Source organism: Muntiacus reevesi, chromosome 1 (genome assembly GCF_963930625.1).
Source record: "Muntiacus reevesi chromosome 1, mMunRee1.1, whole genome shotgun sequence".
Lineage (NCBI taxonomy): Eukaryota > Metazoa > Chordata > Mammalia > Artiodactyla > Cervidae > Muntiacus > Muntiacus reevesi.
The window spans coordinates 129346574-129357015 of record NC_089249.1 but is presented as its reverse complement, the minus strand read 5'-3'; positions in this window follow the sequence as shown (position 1 = coordinate 129357015).

Genomic DNA, 10442 nt, shown 5'->3' with positions numbered 1-10442 from the left:
TAAAATCTGTACCTAGCAGCATACAGAAAAAGGAGAGAGAGAGACTGGTTTATTTCCATGTCTCTACATATTTAAATGATGTGAAATTATATTAAAAGATTCTTACCAAAGTCATCACAACATTTTCACCTCGTTACTCACCATACTATCCAAATACACTTTGGCTTATTAAAAGTCTGAATATGCCAATGAACTATCTTGACCCAGAAAGGACATGAAAAGTACTGTCATCTAACACTAAACCCAAAGAAGCAGCACTGATGGCCTTTACAGGAAAATTAGTTATTTCTGCTTTGGGGAGAATTCATTTCAAATTAAGCATCTTAATTTTATGCTGAAGTGATTCACTAGGGTGAGGGAAAAACAAATTTGATTTTCAAGCATCAATCAATAGGATCAATAGGCATTAAAGCACAAGAATTAAAAGCTTATCAATTTGGCTCTGAGGATTTGTGAACAGATTACCTCCCTCTCATAATACCCCCAGAAGGAATTTCAGTATCTGCAAATGACCTGGAACAATCCTGAGAATAAAAGAATAAATGATTCAAAGTTGTTTATAAATTGTTGCCAATTTAGAAACATTTATCTGAGGTTTCTACTTCAGGTTAAACCTTAATGAGGTTGTCTACCCACCAGCATCACTAAGCCAACTCATTTTCAGAAACCATGACTGGCAAGGGAGTCTTTCGATCTATTTCCATCTGAGTAGCCTCACATTAAATTATGCTAAAAAAAAAAAAAAAAGCATTCACATTTTTGAAAGGATACAAAACACTGATTAGTTCATCCCCAAAATGTTTAGCAAGATCTCAGCAGGAGATTAAGGGAAGTCTAGAGAGAACAATCAAGCTCTTGCTAAACAGGAAAATTCACCTTGCCTCAAAAAATTGCCAATAATGTACAAAGTTACAGCAGCAGCAATTATGGCCAATTCTGCACTCTCGTGTATGGGAACTCAGAACTAAAATGCATATCAGAGTGTTTTATAAGAGTGTGATCATTCAGTAAAGGGATTCAACTTTACATTAATGTTAGTTATAAAGAGGTCCAGCACTTTCCCTATTAGAACTTGGCAGAACTACCCTTCCAGATGGCCCTATCCATTTCTGATTGACTAGACACAATTCTTTCTCCGCACTCCAGGCAGTAGAGTGGAAAGTTAGACAGTCTTTGGTGTCAGATCCAGGTTCAAGTCCTTGCTTTGTACTTATGAGTTCTTCAAATCATTTTACCTCTTTGACTCTCACTTTCCTCCTCTATAAAATATGGGTAATAATTCCTACCTCCAGAAACAATTATGAGAATTAATAACACAGTGTATCTGAAGTGACTGGCACTGGACAAGTATGAGGTGCTTTTCCTACCTGATATAGATAGAGCTTTATAGGTAGTAAAGTAACATTTGAGAGATAAACTTTTGAAATTTCATTCAATTAAAATTTGGCTTCCAAAACAATACTGAAGGTGTTATTTTTCATACTAATGCATTATTCAAATGTAAAAACACTGAGAAAAAAAAAAAGAACTTTACTGTCTTCAAATAACTACCTTAAAACATTCTACTTCTGGCTCTCTGTTCATGACAATGAACTAGGAATATTATGCAGTAATGAGGCACTTCTGAAATCAGTGTTTGAAGTCCGTGAGACTGGGAGAAAACAGAATGCCACAGCACCAGAAGTTATTGAGACTCAGTGTCTGATAATTAGAGTCCCAATTCATATAAAATTAGAAGAGGTAGAAGTTTAACATAGTACTGTTATATTATGATAAAAAATACACATGATTGTCACCTCAAGTCTACTTGTAACAACTAAAGTTCTTCTATGAGATCCAGAAGTCATCTTGATCGAATGAAATTGGCAATAAACATGGCTTTATTTTTCGAAGGTCTGAGACTAGGTCTATTTTCAAAAATGTCAATTCCAGTTATGGTTAAAGCAGAATATGTTTTTACTTTCATACTGTAATTTTAAATAGCCATGCAAAATAGCACTGTCCCAAAGTTCCAGCATCAGCATGAAAATAAACCATCCTGCCAAAAGGTCAATATTTTTATCATCTCTAACACTTTTTTCCAAAGCTAGATGTGGAAAGAAAATGTGCTCTACCCCATATATAATAACATCAGAATTTCCCCAGAAGATGTACTCCCTTGTCCTAGAATTAGGACCATTCATATAATTTACTAAGCAGAAATATCTGAGAGTAACAAAGCAGAGGTATTCTAATTATATTACTGTAGGTTATAAGCAATGATATTAATATATCAGTTTAAAAGAATGAGTGACCATCAGCTGGATGCGGGTGTGGAAGGAAAAGAGAATGATGACAGGAGTGCTGGTCTGCTGCCCACCCTCCCCACCCTTTGCCTTCGATAGATCAGGAAGAACCAGAAGGGCCGGGTGGGGGCCATCTCCCAGGTAGAAATGGCACTAGCACTTCATTTCCAGGCTTGGTGGGGAAGGAAGCGAGAACCAATGACACCTGTGGGCTGATTACTTTTCCTCATTTCTCCTCCTTAAGAATAGAGTAGAAAGTGGGGGAAAGGACGGGGGGTTGGGGGTCCAAGGGGAAGTAGACTTCTCCTCTAACTTGTATTCTCCACATTTCCTTGTCTAGTGTTAACCTACTGAGTTTGGCGGCCAAGTCTGGTGAGCATGGCTGCTCCTCTTGGATGGCTCTCAAATAGAACTCTGTCCTTCAAGCCACTTTTGTGACCCCTCACTGCTGTGGTTATCCTTCCTGGACCAGGAGATGGGTAATGCACACAGGGTACCAGCGTGGAACCAACATTCCAAAATTAGTTCGTGGCCAGTCCACACGTCCTCCCAATTACGGTCAACCATGTACAGATAGTCTCATGTGCTAACGATATCTTCTCCCTTCCTGCTTATGCTAAATGGAGATGGCTCTGTTACTTCAACTACAGACAAGAGGAGACTAGTCTAGAGAATTAAAACAGCCCACTAATTCAACAACAATAACAAAGAATGAGTGAGATTAGAAGAAAGGAGTTCTCAGCGTACCTAAAGTTTTTGAAGAATTGATGATTCTAAAATCCTAAGAAGACAGTAGAATTCCTATAGGGTAAACTGCTTCCATGATGTTGGATGGCAAAAGAACCTTTAGAGTAAACGACTTACACATAAAAATATAGAAAACTTAAGATTTTGATAACACTTACAGCAGTTGCTAACAGAAAAGACAGTGGGAGGTGACCTTGAAAGGATTATGAAATTTTTAAAAAAAAGAGCTTAAGATTTAGGGTCTGAAAGAGCAACTAATATGCTAGAATAATTCTAAATGCTTTTTAATAAGGGTGAGGATGCTGGGGCAAAGGCAGGTTATAATTTAAGCTTTCCCATTTCTCTGAGATTGTTTTCTGAATAATTGTACTCTATACAGATATCCAAGGGAGAAAAAATATAGAACATAGACTACTTATTATTGGTAGAGCAATTTCTCTGAAATAGTAGCTCATAACTTATTAATGTGTGGCTACAGCTACCTTACAGTTGCAGTAATGAACACAGTCTTTTCAGCATATAGTTAAATACATGTAGCTAGACACAAGGTGTCCTTCCCCACTAATAATGCTAATTTATGGATCAGTGCCTAAGAAATTGACATTGTGGGAATGCAGTAAATTCTGTTTTGCACTTTTTCTCCATACAGGAAGTCTTCACAGGGAAGTCAGCAAAACAACTATTGTGGCTACAGCAGTCAATCAATTTAAATAGAAATTCTAATGTACAATTTGAAAACTCTAACAGTCTTTCACTTAAGCTCAAGACTTTATTACCAATGAAGGATATATTTTCTGTTTAATTATGCTCATTAAAACCCCTTTAAGTACTGGTACCAAAAAAAAAAAAAAATGTATTTTTTCAAAATAAATCCAAAGCTTAACCTTCAATGTTAGTTTTACATAATTCCTCACCAACTCTTCTGAAGGGCATAAATCATCAGAAATAGAGACAGGACAAATAGAAGATAAAGTAGAGTTCTTTCCAACAAAACTATCAGCTCACCCTCACAATTCTAACCAGTCCAGACACAGACCTATCTCGTTTTTCACTTTCCCTAGTGTCCTTCCTACTTTGAGAGATTCCTAAGAGCTTGATCTCTTAGAATTTTTCCCCTTGCTTCCCAGTCTCCATACCACTATCTGCTTTTTCCTCCTTTAGCTGTTCAGCTTTTTCTTCCATATTTCTCAAATTAGTCCTAAGATTCCCAATCCCTAGTCCCCCACTGAAGACTGAAAAATTATACTCACCTGCAACAGCTTCCGCCTCTTCTCTGTTCAATCTATCCTTCACAAAATAAAATATCCTTATTCACCAATTCTCCCTTAAATATGTTTTTAATTTCCCTTCCCAGAGGAATCCGATGGTTTCCATTTTTTCCTACATCAATTCCAAACCCTTAATTGTATAAGTCAATTAGCAGCAACTTCCATCAATATTCATGTGACTATCTCCTTATAATTTGAATTAATGAATTCACACACACACACACATACACACACACATCTGTGTTTTTACATGTACTAGTGCTTGTTTTGGGGACTTACAGGTGGCTTAGTGGTAAAGAATCTGCCTGCAATGCAGGAGACACGGGTTCAATCAATCCCTGGATGGCGAAGATCCTCTGGAGGAGAAAATGGCAACCCACTCCAGCATTCTTGCCTGGAAAATCCCATGGACGGAGGACCCTGGTGGGCCACAGTCCAAAGGGTCACTAAATAGTCAGACACAACTTAACCACTAAACAACAACAACATGCTTGATTCACATCATTTTTTCCTCTTTTGGAAATAGAAAGCTTCTCTCGAGTCAACCATTCCTCGTCACATGGCTCTTGAGGAGGGTTTGTGTTGGTTCTGTTTTCTCCCCTAGGAATGCCTAGCTCCGTCATTCTGTTTTCAAACTGATTTATATACACAGCCCACATCCCCTCCTGAAGCCATCCCTGGTCACCCATCTGCAAATAACTTCTCATGCCCGCTGAGCCCCTTGACACATCCATCTCAACCTCTCTTAATAATACTTCAAACATTTTACTGCGTGGATTATCTGCTCTGCAGAATGCAAGTTCCTTGCAGGTTAGAAGTCAAGGCTAATTCATGATTCTGTCCCCGACAGACAATGCCTGGTCCATAGTAAACACTCACTGTATCAATAATATTGATTAATCAGATTCAGATTCAATATAATAAAAGTAGTACTCAAGGCTATCTGTTCCTTCTACCTGAGATTTAATTAAAATTATAATAAGGGGAAAAACTAACCCATGGTCTCCATGGTTAGTCTCCATTTTGGCTCCTCAGCACCAGCAGACTCTCCACAAGGATTTTAATTCAAGCAATTCATGGGAGAAGGAATCCCAGGAATCTTTAGAAGAGGAGGGAGAGTGAGTCAGGGGAGTCAGGGGAGTCACAGAACCAGGGAGGGCCAATCAAGGGTTCATTAGCAAACAACATACTATTAGCACCTGGAGTCAATCCTGCTTAGCCATTCTGGAGCCAGAGAACAACATGTACCTCAGAGATATTTCAACAGAGGAGCAAGGAAGCTGGGGTATTTATTTATCAACTCCTGTTAGCTAGTGGTGAAGGTTGGCGGGAGGAGACATTCCCTGGCTCTTCCCATGGGCAAGCAGAGCAAGCTCCTACAGTGAGACAGAACCCTCACACTCAGAGATGCAGGTGCTGGCAACTGATGATACTGGGAATTTGGAAGTGATGAGAACCTATAGGACCCAAGAGCATCTACCACAATAACAAAACCACAGGGAGGGAGCCATAGTGGGCATGAATTTTCAACAGACTCTTGGAAGAAAGAAAGCAGATGTAAGTCTGCTGCTGCTGCTAAGTCGCTTCAGTCGTGTCCAACTCTGTGCGACCCCATAGACGGCAGCCCACCAGGCTCCTCCATCCCTGGGATTCTCCAGGCAAGAACACTGGAGTGGGTTGCCATTTCCTTCTCCAATGCATGAAAGTGAAAAGTAAAAGGGAAGTCGCTCAGTCGTGCCCAACTCTTAGCGATCCCATGGACTGCAGCCTACCAGGCTCCTCCATCCACGGTATTTTCCAGGCAAGAGTACTGGAGTGGGGTGCCATTGCCTTCTCCAAGATGTAAGTCTAGTGACCAATAAATCAGGGAAGAAAGTAACAGTCCGGAATACAAGTGAAGAAAGGCTGAAGTTCAGGAGGCAGGGCAGAACTCAGGGGAGCTCAAGCTGCTTTATAAAATCCCAATCCCACACAGGACTGAGACTCAGAAGTTGAGTGAAATACAGTGCTGAAAACAGGGACTAACAGCAGGTCTGTTTTGCAAGAGTATGGCAAACTGCTGCCCACCACTTCTTTTTGCACAGTCAGTTATCTAAGGATGGCTTTTACATTTTAAAGCATTGTTTAAAAAAAAAAAAAAAAAAAAAACCTATGTGATAGAAACTGTATGTGACCCACAAATTCTAAATATTACTATCACACCTTTACAGAAAACACTTACTGATCCTTGGTTTATAGAAGAGTCAACAGTTGTACAAGCCTCTCCCCAATTCCAGGAAGTAAGACTATCTGAGGCCAGGCAGGTAACCTAGCACAAAAATCTGAGCTATCATCTCTGATCATATTAGGAAAAAGTAAAGCAGCAAGTCTTAGTGTTAGTATGCTCAGTCACTCAGACGTGTCTGACTCTTTGTGATCCCAGGGACCGTAGCCCACCAGGCTCTTCTGTCCATATGATTTTCCAGGCCAGAATGCTGGAATGGGTTACCATAAGTGTTATAGTGTTGATTAAAGCATTCCTTGGCCTGGTTATTAGGGATTCCCAAGCTTAATGGCTGGTACCCCAACCATGAACCAAAAGCAGAGGATGTTAGTCAGTAAACCACCTCACATTCCCAGAGCCCCAGTCAGTTTCATTCTTCCATATAAACAGTCCACCAAAATCCCCAGATATCTGAATAAAGCCTATAATATTAAAAAAGAAAGATAAAAATAAACTAGCAGGGGAAAAATGACCCCATGAAAAGCAACAATAATCCAGGGAGATCTAAGAGAATTTTTTAAAACCTCAGAATATTATTCTCAGAGATTCTAGAAAATATAGGCAAGAAGACAATATCATTTTTTTAAATAAACAAGAAAGTGCTTTAGATGAATAATGTAATTCAAGAGAAGTATTAGAAGATAAAACCAGGTAAATATCCCAGGGCATAGAACAATAGGACAAAGAAACAGAAAATATGGAATAAAGAAACAAAGAGGATAAATCCAGAATATTCAATATCCACTAATGAATTTTGGAGAAACTGGAAGAGAGTACATAGAAGGGAGAAGATTATCAAAGAAATAATATAAGAAAATATCTTCACATTAAAAGTAAATACATATATATATGTAAATTGTTTGAAACACAAAGAATAAAGAAAAGAGCCTGAAAGATGCCAGAGAGGAGGAAAAAAAAACATAGGCATCAGGGATTTCCCTGGTGGCTCAACAGTAAAGAATCTGCCTGCCAATGCAGGAGATGGGGTTCCATCTCTGATCTGGGAAGATCCCACATGCCACAGAGCAGTTAAGCGCATGCACCACAACTACTGAGCCTGTGCTCTGGAGAGGGGGACCTGCAACTTCTGAGCCCACACGCCGCACTTACTGCAGCCCACATGCCCTGCCTGTGCTCCACAAGAAAAGCCACCACAATGAGAAGTCCACACACCTCAACTAGCGAGTGGCCCCCACTCTCTGCAACTGGAGAAAAGCCCACACTACGATGAAGACCCAGCCAAAAAATAAATGAAATTAAAAAAAAAAAAAAAAAAACAGATAATCAAAGAACAAAATTAGTCTGACGTCAGATTTTTTTCATCCACAAAACTAAGTGCTAGAAAACACTGAAGCAATGCCTTCAAAGTTCTGAAAGCAAATGATTTTCAACCAAGGATTCTAGTTCCAGCTAAATGAATGGATTAATTAAGTGTAAATGTAGAATCAAGATAGTTCTGGTTTACAAGATGTTTTCCTCCTACACATCCTTGTTTAGGAAGTTAACTTGTAGGTATCAGTTAGGAAAAAAACACATAAGATCCAAGAAATAGAAATCGCTGTTTGGAAGAGAGTAAGTCTCAGGAGAACAACTTTGGAAAGGCCCTGGACCCAGGGAATGCAGTGTCCCAGGAGACAGGTCCCCAAGAGGGCAGAAGGCAGGGAGACTGAATAGATTGAGAAATCTGAAAGAAAAATACAATAAAGCCTATTAGTGAAATTTTAAATAAAGAACCCATTGCAATTTGAAGCTAGGAACACTCTTCACTGAGTGACAGAGAAGTCCTAACATTAGATCCATAGAAAAGGAAGTGTCACACCAACATACTATATACAGCTCTGCAGTAAATATTAATGGAAATGTTGTTTTTTGACTTGGAAGATTGGGAATTAGAGGATAAAAAGGAAGAAAGAATTAATAGCTATAACATGTTTATTTTACAAAGTGGGTAGTTACGAGTACTGTCCATGGTTAATAGAATAAGAAATGAAGATTTAATTATGTTTTTCAAGTACCAAGTTCAGTTCAGTTCAGTTGCTCAGTCGTGTCCGACTCTTTTGCAAACCCATGAACTGCAGCACACCAGGCCTCCCTGTCCATCACCAACTCCCAGAGTCCACCCAAACCCATGTCCACTGAGTCGGTGATGCCACCAAACCACCTCATCCTCTGTCGTCCCCTTCTCCTCCTGCCCTCAATCTTTCCCAGCATCAGGGTCTTTTCAAATGAGTCAGCTCTTTGCATCAGGTAGCCAAAGTACTGGAGTTTCAGCTTCAGCATCAGTCCTTCCAATGAACACGCAGGACTGATCTCCTTTAGGATGGACTGGTTGGATCTCCTTGCAGTCCAAGGGACTCTCAAGGGTCTTCTCCAACACCACAGTTCAAAAGCATCAACTCTTCTGCGCTCAGCTTTCTTTCTAGTCCAAATCTCACATCCATACATGACCACTGGAAAAACCATAGCCTTGACTAGACAGACCTTTGTTGGCAAAGTAATGTCTCTGCTTTTTAATAAAGGTAATCTAAAAAAAAAATAGGTAATCTGTATGGAAACAGACTGCAGTTGTCCCTCAGTATCCACAGGGTGTTGGTTCTGGGACCCCTTGGTTACCAACCACCATGGAAACTCAAGTCCCTTATGGACAATGGCATAGGGAGGGCAGACTGTACTTATATAATTAAATGTAGATGGACATGAGTTTGAGCAAATTCTGCAAGATAGTAAAGGACAGGTAAGCCTGGCGTGCTGCAGTCCATGGAGTCACAGAGAGTCAGACACGACTGAGCAACTGAACAACAAACAACAAAATGGGAATGAGAGCATAAACAGTGATACAAATAAATTCAGTCCTAACCTAGCATATCAAGAAGGAAATTAATTTTTTAAAAATTAAACAAATCAAGATACAGTGGTGTGTGCATATATAGCTACAACATGCAGCCACACACTTCCCTACTCCCTCCCTCGCTCACTCGCTCAGTCACGTGGAACTCTTTGAGACCCTGCGGACTGTAGCCTACCAGGTTAGTCTGTGAAAATTTTCAGCAAGAATACTGGAGTGGGTTGCCATGTCTTTCTCCAGGAGATTGAACCCACGTCTCCTGCATCTCCTGCACTGCAGGTGGATTCTTTACCATCTAGGAAGCCCCCCCCTACCCACAGAGGTGACCAACTTCTAACAGTTTCTATTTTGATTCTTCTGTTAGTTACTGCTGTTATCTCTAAGATATTGCAGCTTTTACTATAAATTCTTCTGTATTGCTAGACTTTTTTAACCACATGACTTTATTATTTCAATAAAGTTTAATGTTCGTCAATGCATGGATAAATGAAAATACTCCTTAGCATGTCCCCATCACAGGTAATGTGCTTAAATGTTGCTGAGTCTGACTCTGACTCCTAAAGGTGACAGTGATTATACGTAACAGAAGTGACTCCAGCCACAAAATGATGCAGGTTTATTTTATGAAACAAATAGAAGTTTCTCTAATAAATATCAGGTAAATAAGCACAAGAATTAAATGGACTATAAATCAAGTAATGAAGCCAGGAAAAAAATGTTTCCTTCCTCTTCATATGAGAGAGCTTGCCTGCTTTGATAAACATGCAGTGTTTACACTATGCTGTTGTTCAGTCGCCCAGTCATGTCCGACTCTTTCAACCCCATGGACTGAAGCACAGCAGGCCCTCTCTGTCTCCCAAAGTTTGCCCAAGGTCATGTCCATTGTTTCAGTGATGCCATCCAGCCATCTCATCATCTGACACCCTCTTCTCCTTCTGCCCTCAATCTTTCCCAGCATCAGGGACTTTTCCAGTGAGTCAGGTGTTCCCATCAGATAACCAAAATACTGGAGTTTCAACTTCAGCATCAGTCTT